The sequence below is a fragment of the Marmota marmota genome, unplaced genomic scaffold (assembly GCF_001458135.2).
Source record: "Marmota marmota marmota unplaced genomic scaffold, marMar, whole genome shotgun sequence".
NCBI classification, from domain to species: Eukaryota; Metazoa; Chordata; class Mammalia; order Rodentia; family Sciuridae; genus Marmota; species Marmota marmota.
The window spans coordinates 15,028,681-15,042,485 of record NW_026000068.1 but is presented as its reverse complement, the minus strand read 5'-3'; the positions used below and the strand labels follow the sequence as shown (position 1 = coordinate 15,042,485).

General features: G+C 35.0%; 1 protein-coding gene across 4 annotated transcripts in view; it reads right to left on the bottom strand.

Annotated features, from left to right (window-relative positions):
- The window catches only part of C6 (complement C6), a 79,297-nt gene extending 69,849 nt beyond the window's left edge, over positions 1-9,448 (bottom strand). For 2 of the 4 annotated variants that reach the window (XM_015490475.2, XM_048814026.1), the window contains exon 1: positions 9,298-9,448. The gene's annotated coding sequence lies outside the window, so the exon portion shown is untranslated. The remainder of the gene's footprint in view (positions 1-9,297) is intronic. The other 2 variants (XM_048814027.1, XM_048814028.1) reach the window with 2 other exon arrangements.
- Between the last annotated feature and the right edge of the window lie 4,357 nt (positions 9,449-13,805).

The following is a 13,805-nucleotide window of genomic DNA, read 5'->3' as shown; positions in this document are numbered from 1 at the left end:
TGTTTCCTCTTAAATACAATTCCAGGACACAGTCCATTCTTGACCAAAACAGCAGGTGGTGTATAACTGTACATATTTATTTTACATAATTTGTAAAATAACAGAAAAATATAAAAATGTTACTTATTTAAAAAGGTGTTACAAATTTAATAGCAACTGTTAGTCATGCATTAAAAAAATGAAGAGTTTCCCAATTTATAGCAAATAAAGATTAAAAATATGTTTTGAGGAATGCCATTGGGATTTTGATCAGAATTTCATTAAATATGTATAAAAATATGTTTTGATATTAAATAAGGCTATTTATTTGCAAAATATTTAGAAATACAGCTTTAGTTACTTTGCTTCTTACAAATAAAATCTGATTTCTGACCATAGTATTTGAAACAGCAATTTTTACTAGTGTTTCCTATGTACCTTTACTGCTTTATTTTCTGTTATACATCTGCTTCTAATATAGTACATGATTTATATTTAATTTTATTTACATTTAATACATTATTAGTTAAGTTTAAATATGTCTCCTCTTCCTTTTATCTTCCCTCAACAGAATGCAAACACCACGATGGTCTATCCTATTCCTTTTGTTCATTTCAGCATTTCAAAGAATGAAAGCAAACATAGCATATATTGAATAAAAATATTTGCTGAATTCAGTAAGTCCAGGATAAATTTTAGAAACAGGTTGGAATCATGCAATTTGGGCCTATTCTTCTTGCCACTTCAGCATAATACTAGTCTAAAAATTTCTAGCAGACTGTGCATATTTCATAGCCCTTAGGGTTGGACTTGTCTGTCCAGGAGTCACCTGTTGCTTCTGCAAGAGTGACAGCATGCAGCAAGACTGGTTTATCACTAGTTTGTAGTAATCATGGATCAAAATGGAAAATTAGGTTTCTCAAGATTCAGATTTATTTTTAAAAGACATAATTCATTTAGTCTATTTTTATTTGATATTGGTTATTGTATTTTGAAAATATAGAAATGTATGAAGAAAATTGACACACCTTACAATGCAACCAAATGGAAATCCATCTCTACATTTGAAAATTATAAACAGAATAAAATGTGTATGTGTGTGTGTGTGTGTGTGTGTGTGGTTGTGGAAATAAAACCTGGGTTCTTGTATACCTGTCATCAGGTCTGCACACATATAATCACTGTTTCCTCTTTTTTATAGGATATATATACATATGTATATGTATATGTATATATATATATATCAAAGGAGATGATAGGATATTTTATACCTTATGGATGATGTATTGGATTTAATCATTATCCTTTCTGTGGGCATTCAGTACACATGCTGCAGTATCTTGGTACTTATATCTTGGCATATGCTTATTGTATGTCCATGGAGCCAGCAAGTATATCGCTAGCAATAGAATGGTTCAGTCAAGTGATTTATAAATTTCAAATTATTAATACTGCCAAATTGCCCTACGGATATATAGCTCCCTCAAGTGTCTTAGAGGCTGAGCTTCTGATTGCATTTTAACAGGATTAGTTTATGTTTCTGAATTGTGATGAAAGGATACTTTGATAAAAATAAAATGGGGTTAATCATTTCATAAATCTTGGTTTAAAACAAGATATCAAGGGTAGATAAGAAGTGTTTTGCCAATATGCTCAGAAATGAGAGCATTTCTTATTAATAAATCAGTACCCTTTTTGAAGTCTTCTACAAGCTGAGAGAAAAATGATGGAATAAAAGTAACCAAATCGATTAGCATATGGCTGAATATGTCCTTCAATTTAAAATGGAATCCATACATATTTAAGTGTCCATTCTGTGCTGCTGGACAGTACATAGAAATAGAAACCATTATCACTGTCTGGGGAGGGTGGAGGGACCTATATATTTTTCTTGTGAGTCTCCTGGTCCCCTACTCCCTCCCTTCCCAGTACCATTCATGCTTTTTATCCAAGCTTTTTCATCCAACTCATAGATAAACTGCTACATCCCTAAGCTTTTTCAATAATAAAAATGAGAATCTCCTCTAAAGATCACTCTACTCACCTGCTGATTGTGGTTTCCTAGTAAACAACTCACGTCCTGTTTTTTCTCAGCATCCCAGAATGACTGGGTCAAGAATCACCAGAAAGAATCTAGGTTGAGATGAGACTGAATGGTGTGAGTCCTAAATACCTAACCTGAGTTCCAGATTGAGTGTTTTTTTCTTTTTTTCTTTTTCTCACTGGCTTTTATCAGGGCCCTTGGGAGCTGAGGGTCCTAAACAATGTGAAGCTTCTCTGTCAAACATTAGACCCATTAGAGATATCCTGCCTTTACCACCCCCATTGTTGAAATTAAGTTCTTCTCATACAGAAAAGTTTTCAGTAAGAAAACCTAAACTCAAATGAGAGTACCAGGGTTCTCAAGATGATGGATTAGCGTGAGGCAGCATTTCTCTTAGCTCAGCTACCCAGAACTCAAACAGCAGGAATAACACATCTCCCCAAGGTCTAAAGAGAAAATTCCTGATTCTGAAGGGCCTGTCTGCCTTAGCCTATCCAGAGACTATTTTACTCATTAATAAGATACATATTAAATAACAAAAAACAAAAAACCCAAAAAGCCTCTCCACTGGTTCGAGATCCAGGATCCATCCTGAGACTGCAGGGTGACAGAGCCTAAGGGAACTGGAAACCCACATCCATGATTTTGCGCTTCACCCTATATGAAAACAGATTAGAAGCAGGAGAAAGCTGGGCTCTCCCCAGCTCCATGATCCCAGAGGCTCCTGGGGACTGAGGGACTAGTTACAGTGGGTAGAAGTCAGAAGGTTCGAAGAGGGTGTTAGGGCATTTTGCCTCCAGCTTGCCCAGCCAGCCTGTCCAGCACTCACCAGGTTCCTGGGGCCCACCTAGGGCCAGCACTTGGCCAGGACCCAGTACAGCCTTGTCCCCTGCTCCCTCCCTTCCCAGTACAGGGTCCACCACTCCCTGAGTCCAGTCCAGAACCCAATAGGTCCCTCCAGCTCTCCAGAGTCTCCAATCTCTCCTTGGGCCCATCACTTGCAGCTTTGTGGCCTGCCCACAGGTCACGGGACCCAGCCTTGATCCGCCCTGTTGCAGAACAGATGACAATAGCACCTGACTGCTGCAAAAGGAAGCTGAGAAACTTGAACTCCAATAGAAACACACTGTTCAATTTTTCATCAAGATCTTTCTTTTCTCTTTTCTTTTTGCTCACATTTCTACTGTTTTTGAAATCAACTATTTTTCATGCATCAGTTATGTGCCACCTGATGTTTTGGTCAAGAACAGACTGTGTCCTGAAATTGTACTTAAGGTGGCCCAGTAAGAATTTATCATCATTTGTGCTGTAACTGATACCACTTGGCAGGCAGCTTTATAACACAGTATCACTTAGTTTGGAGACTCACAGGAAATATCTAAAATGGGATGTCTGAATATTATATTTCAGTTTTGTTTTTCATTCTTTCATTTATACCTTTTTCTTTTTATTTTTAAACTTAAATTTTTTTTATTTTATATATATTTCTCTCATGTATCTGTTTCCCTTGATTCTCTCTTTTCCTGCTAAAAATCAACCTCAATTATTCCCTCTTTCACTCTTATAATTTTTTACTTCTATCCTCTCTCTTCCTTCCTCATAAACATCCCATCCTACACCACTCCTGTTCTTTCTTTGTCCACCATCTGAAATTGTAAACCCTTTTGCAAACTCACTGATTTTATCATAGACAATAACTAAGCACTTCATTTCTGTTTATTGGGACAATACTGTAGGTGTCGTAGGAGGGGCTATTTGGTTTATGGCTATATATAGCATGAAAAAACAAAGGAACAAATCGTCCCAAACCAACCAAGATGCACCAACAATAGAGACCAATGACACCACAGTGGAAAAAAATGTCAGAGAAGGAGTTTAGAATGTACATACTTGAACTGCTCTGTGAAGTAAAGGACCATGTAAGGAGTGAAATTGGAGAGAAAATTCAGGAGGTAAAAGAATACTTCAGTGAAGAGATAGAGATTCTGAAAAGAAACCAAGCAGGCAAAGATATCCACAGACCCAAGTTAAAAGACGGGAAAAAACATATCACTCACATGGATTGACTAAACAAGCAATACCATAAACACTTTATCCTAATATCAGATATAATAGACTTTAAGCCAAAGTTACTCATAAGGACATTTCATACTGCTTAAGGGAATTATATATCAGCAAGACATAACAATCATACATATTTATGCTCCAAACAATGGAGCGTATACATAAATCAAACAAATCCTTCTCAATTTCAAGAACCAAAAAGACCACAGTACAATAATCCTGGGTGACATTAATATACTTCTCTCACTACTGGATAGATCCTCCAAATAAAAACCACACACACACAAAAACTACAGAACTAAATAATATAATCAATAATTTAGACTTAACAGACATATATAGACTATTTCATCCATTAACAAGTGAATACACTTTCTTCTCAGCAGCACATGAATCCTCTAAGATAGACCATATCTTATGCCACAAAGCAATTCTTAGCAAATACAAAGAGAGAGAGAGAGAGAGAGAGAGAGAGAGAGAGAGAGAGAGAGAGAGAATACTCTGAATACTATCAGATTATAGTGGAATGAAATTAGATATGATAAAATTTTAAAAATAGAAGCTATTTTAATGCCTAGAGACTAAATAATATGCTATTGAATAACAAATGGATAGCAGAAGAAATCAGGGATGAAATAAAAAATACTTAGAGGTAAATGAGAATACTGATACAATATATCAAAATCTCTGAGCTACTGTGAAGGTAGTGCTAAGAGGAAAATTTATTGCATTAAGCTCATCCATTAAAAGAATAGAAAGTCAATAAATAAATGACCTAACATTACATCTCAAAGCCCTAGAGAAAGAACAAATCAACACCAAAAGCAGTAGAATAATTAAATACAGGGAATAATTAAATACAGAGCTGAAATCAATGAAATTATAACAACAACAACAACAACAACAACAAACAACTCTAAATATTGACAAAAAGTTGGTTCTTTGAAAAGATAAATAAAATTGATAAACTCTTAGCCATGCTAATGAAGAGAAAGAGAAAAATTCAAATTACTAAAAATTCATGCTGAAAAATGAAATATGAAAACAGACACTACTGAAATACAGAAGATAATCAGAAATTATTTTGAAAGTCTATACTCCAATAAAAAAGAAAATCTTGTAATATCAACAAATTTCTAGAGACATATGACCTACTCAAATTGAATCAGTAGGTCATACACCCTTTAAACAGATCAATTTCAAACAATGAAATAAAAGATGCCATCAAAAGCCTACCAATTAAGAAAAGCCGAGGACTAGATAGATTCTTAGCTTAGTTTTACAAGACCTTCAAAGAAGAATTAACACCAGTATTCCTCAAATTATTCCATTAAATAGAAAAAGAGGAAACTATTCAACTCATTCTATGAAGCTAGTGATATCATCCTGATAACAAAACCAGATACCAAAACCAGGTAAGGACACATAAAGGAAAGAAAACTTTAGACCAAAATCCCTGATGAACATAGATGCAAAAATTCTCAATAAAATTATGGCAAATTGCATTCAAAAACATATCAAAAAGATTCAAATGGGATTAATCCCAGGGATGGAAGGTTGGTTCAACCTATGGAAATCAATAAATGTAATACATCACATCAATAGACTCAAAGACAAGAATCAGATGATCATAACGATAAATGCAGAAAAAACATTTGACAAAATATAACACCCCTTTGTTCTCAAAACACTAGAAAAACTAGGGATAGTAGAAATATACCTCAACATTTTAAAAGCTATATATGCTAAACCCAAGGCCAACATCATTCTAAATGGAAAAAAATTGAAAATATTTCCTCTAAGAACTGGAACAAGACAAGGATGACCTCTTTCACTACTTTTATTCAAAATTGTTCTTGAAAGTCTGGCCAGAGCAATTACACAGAAGAAAGAAATTAAAGGGATATGAATAGGAAAAGAAGAACTCAAACTATTACTATTTGCCAATGACATGATTCCATATTTAGAATATTCAAAAAAAACCCACCAAAACACTTCTAGAACTAATAAATGAATTCAGCAAAGTAGCAGGATATAAAATCAACACTTATAAATCAAATGCACTTCTACATATCAGTGATGAGTCCACTGCAAAAGAAATTAGGAAAACCATTCCATTCACAATATCCTAAAAAATATTTGGTAATCTAACAAAAGAGGTGAAAGACCTCTACAAAAAAATTACAGAACACTAAATAAAGAAATTGAAGAAGATGTTTAAAGACAGACAGATCTCTCATGATCTCAGATAAGCAGAATTAACATTCTCCAAACTACCAAAAGCATTATACAGATTTAATGTAATCCCTATTAAAATCCCAATGACACTCTTCATAAAACAAGAAAAAGCAATCACAAAATTCATTTGGAAATATAATAGACCCAGAATAGCCAAAGCAATACTTAGCAAGAACAGTGAAGCAGGAGGCATCACAATACTAGACCTTAAACTATAGTACAGAGCCAAAGTAACAAAAGTGGTATGGTATTGGTATCAAAACAGACACATAGACCAATGGTACAGAATAGAAGACAGAGACAAACCCACATATATACAGTTATCTCATACTAGACATAGGTATCAAAAAATACGTTAGAGAAAAGATAGCCTCTTCAATAAATGGTGCTGGAACAACTGAAAATCCATGGGTAGCAAAATAAAATTAAACCCCTTTCTCTTACCCTGCACAAAAGTCAACTTGAAGTGGATCAATAACTTAGACACTAAAACAAGAGATCCTGTGCCTAACAGAAGAAAAAAGTAGATTTAGATTGTTAGCAGGTCAGCTTAGGAACTGACTTCCTTAACAAGACCCTAAAGCACAAGAGGTAAAATCAAGAATCAATAAGTGGGATGGAATCAGACTAAAAAGCTTCTTCACAGAAAAGGAAGCAATCAATAATGTGAAGAGAGAACCTACAGAATGGGAGAAAATATTTACCACATGCATCTCAGATAGAGCATTAATATCCAGGGTATACAAAGAACTAAAAAAATAAACAAAAAACTTAACACCCCAAAATAAATAAATAAATAAATAACCCAATCAATAAATAGACTAAGGACCTGAATAGACACTTCACCGAAAAAAATACAATTGATAAACAAACATATGGAAAAAAATGTTCCATATCTCTAGAAATTAGAGAAATTCAAATCAAAACTACACTGAGATTTCATCTCACTCCAGTCAGAATGGCAATTATCAAGAACATAAGCAACAATTAATGTTGGCAAGGATGTGGGGTAAAAGGTACCCTCATACATTGCTGGTGGGACTGCAAATTGGTGCACCACTATGGAAAGAGGTATAGAGATTCCTCAGAAAACTTGGAATGAAACCACCATTTGAGCCAGTTATCCCACTCCTCAGCATATATCCAAAGGACTCACAATCAGCATACTACAGTGATGCAGCCACATCAATGCTTATAGCAGCACAATTCACGATAGCTAACCTATGGAACCAACCTAGGTGCCCTTCAACAGATGAAAAGATAAAAGAAAATGTGGTATATATACACAATAGAATACTACTCAACCTTAATGAAGAATGAAATTATGGCATTTGCTGGTGAATGGATGGAGCTGGAGAATATCCTGCTAAGCAAAATAAGCTAAAACCATAAATCCAAAGGCTGAATGTTGTCTCTGATATGTGGCTCCTAATTCACAATAAGGTTGGGCGTGGCTAGGGAAGAATAATGTTTGGATTAGACAGAGGGGGGAGTGAAGGGAGGCCAAGGGATATGGAGGTAGGAAGGAATGTAGAATAAAGTGGACATTATTACCCTATGTGCATATATGATTACATTACATGTGTTACTCTATATCATGTACAAGCAGAAGAATGAGAAGTTATACTCTATTTATGTATGATGTGTCAAAATGCATTCTACGGTCATGTATAACTAATTAGAATTTTAAAAAGAATATATTCATAAAAAAAAGAAAATCTAAACTCATGTTTGTTGTTGTTGTTGCTTATGTGTGGTCAGCATGGAAATGACTGGCAGAAGTGGAACTGGAAGAAATTATCAGTTCTCAGTTTTCATCAGATATTATCTGTTTTAATTTACAAAAGCTTGAAGGTATAGCTAGATTTTATTTCAATTATCATCAAAAACTGCAAGAACAGAACCTATGTAAGATATTTTGATCTCTTCTTTAGTTATAAGTATTCTGAGGCAATTTGGAAAACATTATAAATTAAGATGGTAACATTAAAACTTTCTTGATGAGGTGAAAAAGAAGAGCTAGTTATAGCTTTTCATTTAAAAATACTTTGTAGTTATGGATAAAAATTGTTTTGTGTTAGGAAAATTTTTATTCAAATAAAAGTTTTTTTTGTTTAAACAGCTCACCACATGTTTCCTTATTTATTAATTTCTAATATCTCTAGATATTTTGGAGGTAGCTTGTGTTCATGCTGGCATTTTACCCACTTGTTTACAATTGTCATACAACAGGAATCAGATGTTAAGTGACTGGAGGGAGAGTTAAGAATCATCTTCGGCTTCAGGGCTGTGGGAGAAGAGCAGCAATTCTGCAGTCTTCTCATTTCTGTTGTCCCCTCCTGAACTCTCTAAAATTCAGTTATCTCATTCAACCATGAAACTGGCTTTGTGAGCAGTAGAGAATTCTAGTTCAGAAGAAGGTCCTCCTTATTCTAGCCTGTTAGCTTCTGGTGTCTTTGACTCACATGAGCCATGTGTCCACAAGGCAGTTCAGCACATCTAACCTGACACATTTCAAAGGATGCTTTGGTTTATTCCCAATTGTGGGTTCTTCCTGTCCATCTTCTTGTAAACTTTTCAAATCACTTATTTCCTATTTTTATTTTTGTCCATGCCCCAGGGGCTCAAAAAATTATATTTACCATTGCTAGAGTAGGCTAGGGAGTCTAGGCACACGATTGACCTTGGTTAAAGAATGTGTTTGCTTCACTTTTAGCTGTAGTTTAACTCACAGAGAAACTCGATCTCAAATGTCCTCTGAGAGGACATTTTAAAAAATGAACATTTGGTGTTTTTTTTTGTTTTAGATTTAAACAAAGGAATTTCTTGGTTTGAAAGAAAGACAAGTAATTTCTTCGTTTGAACGAAAGTACATTTGAGTGATGTACTTTCATACATGGAAGAGTTTGTTAAAATCATGATCTGTGATTTTGAAATATTAAGATTAAAAATGAAATAATCAGGTCACTCACCTTTAAATAGAGTTTGTGAGGTCCAGGGTCTTAATCTGCAAATAACTGAGGAAATAATAGGTATGCACAGTGAAGCGGGTTTCTATGATAATCCAAACAAGGTTCCTTTCCCTATTGCTAGCGAATACAAAGTAGCACTGTGTATCCCAGAGACCAATGATAACCCAGGGCATTGCCAAAATAAACATTATGTTGAAACTTGGACTTTGTAAGTGAATATTCCAGTCAGGACTTAACCCTGAAACCCTAAGCATGATATATCATACAGGGTCCTGGATATTCACATTCAAGGTTATTGCAAAAACTTGCTACCACAGAAAAAATAAATCTTTGAAACTATTTTAAAAAACCTTACAGAATAATTGCTTTTCCTTCCTTTCACCAAAAGACATGTGACCATTTAATTAACACAAGTATTGTTTTTTATTATAGCATACTTATTGAGATTTAAAATTTATTATTTGTAAACAATATGATTGTTTAGGAAAAAAAATTCACAAGAACTGAAAGACAAGCCTTAGAATTAATAAATGAATTTAGTTAGGTTGCTGGATACAAGTTCATTAGAAAACATGTTTCTATACACCCACAGAAACAAATATGAAATATAATTTCCACTAGAGAGATGCAAAGTCAGCAGCCAGTAGAATGAGTCTAAATGGGGCTGCTGATTAACCTGAGCCATGGGAAGGACTGAGAAATGAGATAGTGGTACGCCACTGCACAGGAAAAGCACAGGCAGAAAGAATGGAAGATGGTATGGCAAAGTTTTTGACAGGGAGTACAAATGTCTGATCCAAATACTAGAACTGACCAGGAATCAGCTGTGAATATTGCATCTTTTCAATGATGTATTTGGTTTCCCCATCTTGGGTGCCAAAAATAGTTAAATAATATATCCCATTCATGAGGCCTTTCCTAGAGCAGGGGTTTGTAAACTACAAATCAGTGAGTCAAATCTAGCCTGCTGCCTGTTTTCATAAATAATGTCATATTGGATTAAAGTCTCACAATTAGTTATAGCCTATCTGCTTTTGGACCACAACAGAGTGGAATAGTTGCAACAGACACTATATTTAGCCTGCAAGGCCTGAAATATTTACTAGCTGGTCCTATACAGAAAACGTTATTCTGGTCTGATAAATACAACCACAGTGTCTAGTTGGCTTTGGGAAGTAGGGGTGATTTTATTTGGGACTAAAGAGTGGGCTTCAGCGCTAGGAATCCAATACTTGTATGCAACTGTGCTGAGTTCTGCCCCTGGGTGTGCAAAGAATATAAACGCTCTCTAAACAACGTTTGGATATGTGTTGCTGAGAAACAAGCACGCTATGAAGTTTTCCAGCTGAGCTGTTTCAGCAACCACAGGGCTTCTGTAGTGTTGGCTGGTGACATGGAATACTCTTTCAAACAAAATACCCTATAGTTTCATAACATGGAAATTTGCTGGTGACCACCCAGTAGAAAACGGCTATAATTGTAAAGGAGCAAAAGAGTGCAGAAGGATATTAGGGCCAGGACAGGGAAAGTTAAGATGGAGCAATTATCATTTTTTCCAGAAGGAGAATATGGAGTCGGTTACAAGCCAGTATTCCTCTTCTAATGATGATAGAATCACATCCAAATGATATTTTCTGCCAAGAAAATAACACTAAATATAAGATAATAAACAGTGGAAGCTTCTGACTATCTGAAGGCCTTTTCACATGCTAAGTATTTGTATGTCAACTGTTTATTACAGCAACAAAATACTATCAATTCTCATTAGAACCAAGGCTAATGACCCCATTTATTTCAAAAACCCACAGAGTGTACTTTGTCAGTTGATAAGCGAATAGATAAAGTGAAATGGAAAATTTAAACTATTTCACTTCTGGCAGTATATATACACACTGTGCATGCTGTCAAATATGGAGGAAATAGAATCTGCTTTGGACCTCAGGCTACCATGCTCTTTTTTCTTTATTATTAAAATTATTAGAGGTGTACTCTAAATAGAATAAATAAACTGCATTTAACGTCTTGCTATCTACTCCTCATTCAGTTCACTTTTTGCAATATGGGTTAAAAGAATAAGCAGCCTACATGAACTCTCTTAATTATCACCATTAACTCCCTAATTGCTTAACTGGATGACATCTTCTCAATTCACCACTGGCTTCCTAGACACTATATAAGGCTTGCAGTTATCTGAACACTGAGAAAACTCCTCTTTGGCTTCCATCTATGATTCTTTCCTTACACCCATGTGGGATTCTAACTTCAGTCTCTTTTCTTTAGTTAGTGACTTCATCTACTTCCATGGGTTCATGAATCACCTTTGTGTGGATTGTTTCTTAGTTTGCTGGTCTCAGTTTTCTAATGCTTATTAATAATATCCAAACTGTATCACAGTGATTGTATCATTTCCCCCCTATTTCTCTTCTCCTTTTAGATGCTAAATCTTGTTTATTTCTGAGTTGCCCTTGTTTATGCATTCCTCATCTTTGCTGTCTTACTACCATGTCTGTGACTCCAGCCCCATTCCAGCCCCTATGAACTCACTCACACCTTGAAGATTGTACCAGAGGCTTAACTGCCATCTGAGCCTTTGGACTCCTGCATCCCCTCCTAACCTACTTTTCCAGCTTATTCACTTTGTATATCACCTCTAAGTTGTTAAACCCTACACAAAATCTCAACATTATTCTTTTAAGGAAGACACCAAATTAGTAACAGCATCCCAATATCAATTATTTGAAACCCTTAGAAATTTGGTTCTATGATAACTTCTTTAGACTTATTTTTTCTCCTTTCTTTTGCATACTCTACCATCTGGGAAAAATCACATAACTTGTTGGTCCTCAAAATTGGCTATAGTTTCTCCTACCATTATATTTCTTTCTTAAATATTTTTCTTTTGTTTTTCCAATTTTTGAAATATTAGTGAATTATATATCTCTTCTTCACATTCCATTCCAAAGGTTTCATTTTCAAACATTTTTTTTTATAATCCATAAGTACTTTCACTCTTGAGATGAAATGCCATGTGATTCTTCCATCCTTGAAATTTATATAGCTCCTTTTGGGAGAACATTGATTATTTCCCAGTATTATGATCATTGCATATTACCTATTATCTTTTACTCCATCTAATAGATTCAAAGTTCCTTAATGATAAGGCCAAAATAATATTAATTTTCATATTTGATTAACACAAAATTGTACAAATATTTATTGAATTCAGTTGTATACATATAATGACTTTGTAGGAAAATTGCTGAATTCTACAATATGTCTAAACACATATACCCTTAGCCAACTTTTACCATGTTGGCTTGGCATAAGAGACAACAATCGTTTTGGCAGCAGACTATTTAAAGAATTACTTTTATTTGTATATCTGTTGAATTTTGAACAAAATGATAATATTAGATGTAATAAATCCTTTGACAATTCATTGGAATTAAAAATAAACTTCTATGTAGGCTCTGTGTTAGTCTTCTTTCTGTTACTATAATAAAATACCTGAGGTAAATTATAATGAGAGATTTATTTTGGTTCAGAGTTTTGAATGTTCTAGTTTATGGTCAATTAATTCCATTGCCTTGGGTCTGTGGTGAAGCAGTTCATCATAGAAGGAGCATGTGGTGAAGCAAAACCAATCACATCACAAGCTGGGGAGAAAGTAAAGGAAAAGACCACAATCCTTTCAAAGGCATAACCTCTCTGACTCAGTCAGTACCTCCTGAAAAATCCCACTCAACCACTCTATCATCTCATAGTAATGCTATCCTGGGGACCAAGATTTTTACACACAGGCCTTTAGGGAACCTCCCAGATCCAAAGAATAGCAGCCTTCTGTTTCAGAACTGATCTAACATAGACAGTAATTCAAATCTAGTTTGAGAATCAAAACAAGGCAAATCTATGCAAGTTTTACCCCCGCTAGGATTTATAGAGAAACCTAGAAGAGATGCTACCTTAGAGCCTTCTGGTAGAAGCAAGGAAAAAATGTTCACTAAGGTCAGATGGGTCTTATCTATACTCCAGGGTCAGCTTCTTCCTCCTCCTCCTCCTCCTCTTTTTCTTCATCTTCTTTATCTCTNGTGTATAAGAGACAGCTCCTCCTCCTCCTCTTCTTCTTCTTCATCTTCATCTTCATACTGAAGATTGAACTCAAGGGCACTTACCCACTGAACCACATCCCCATCCCTTTTTTTCATTTTTCTTTTTTTTCATTTTTTTTTTTAGAGAAAGGGTCTCACTGATTTTCTTAGCACCTTGTCAAGTTGCTGGGGCTGGTTTTGAACTCAGGATCCTCCTGTCTCAGCCACCTGAGCCACTGGGATTACAGGTGTACGCCACTGCTACTGGTCCTACTGTACTTCTTCATTTTCTTTTGTCCTATGCATCGTGAATATTGTTACCAAGATAATTTTTCTAAAGTTTCACTAGGTTGACAAGAACAGTCTAATATCTAATATGGGTAGCACCTTATGGCTTTAAAAATGCCATAGGAGTAAAAG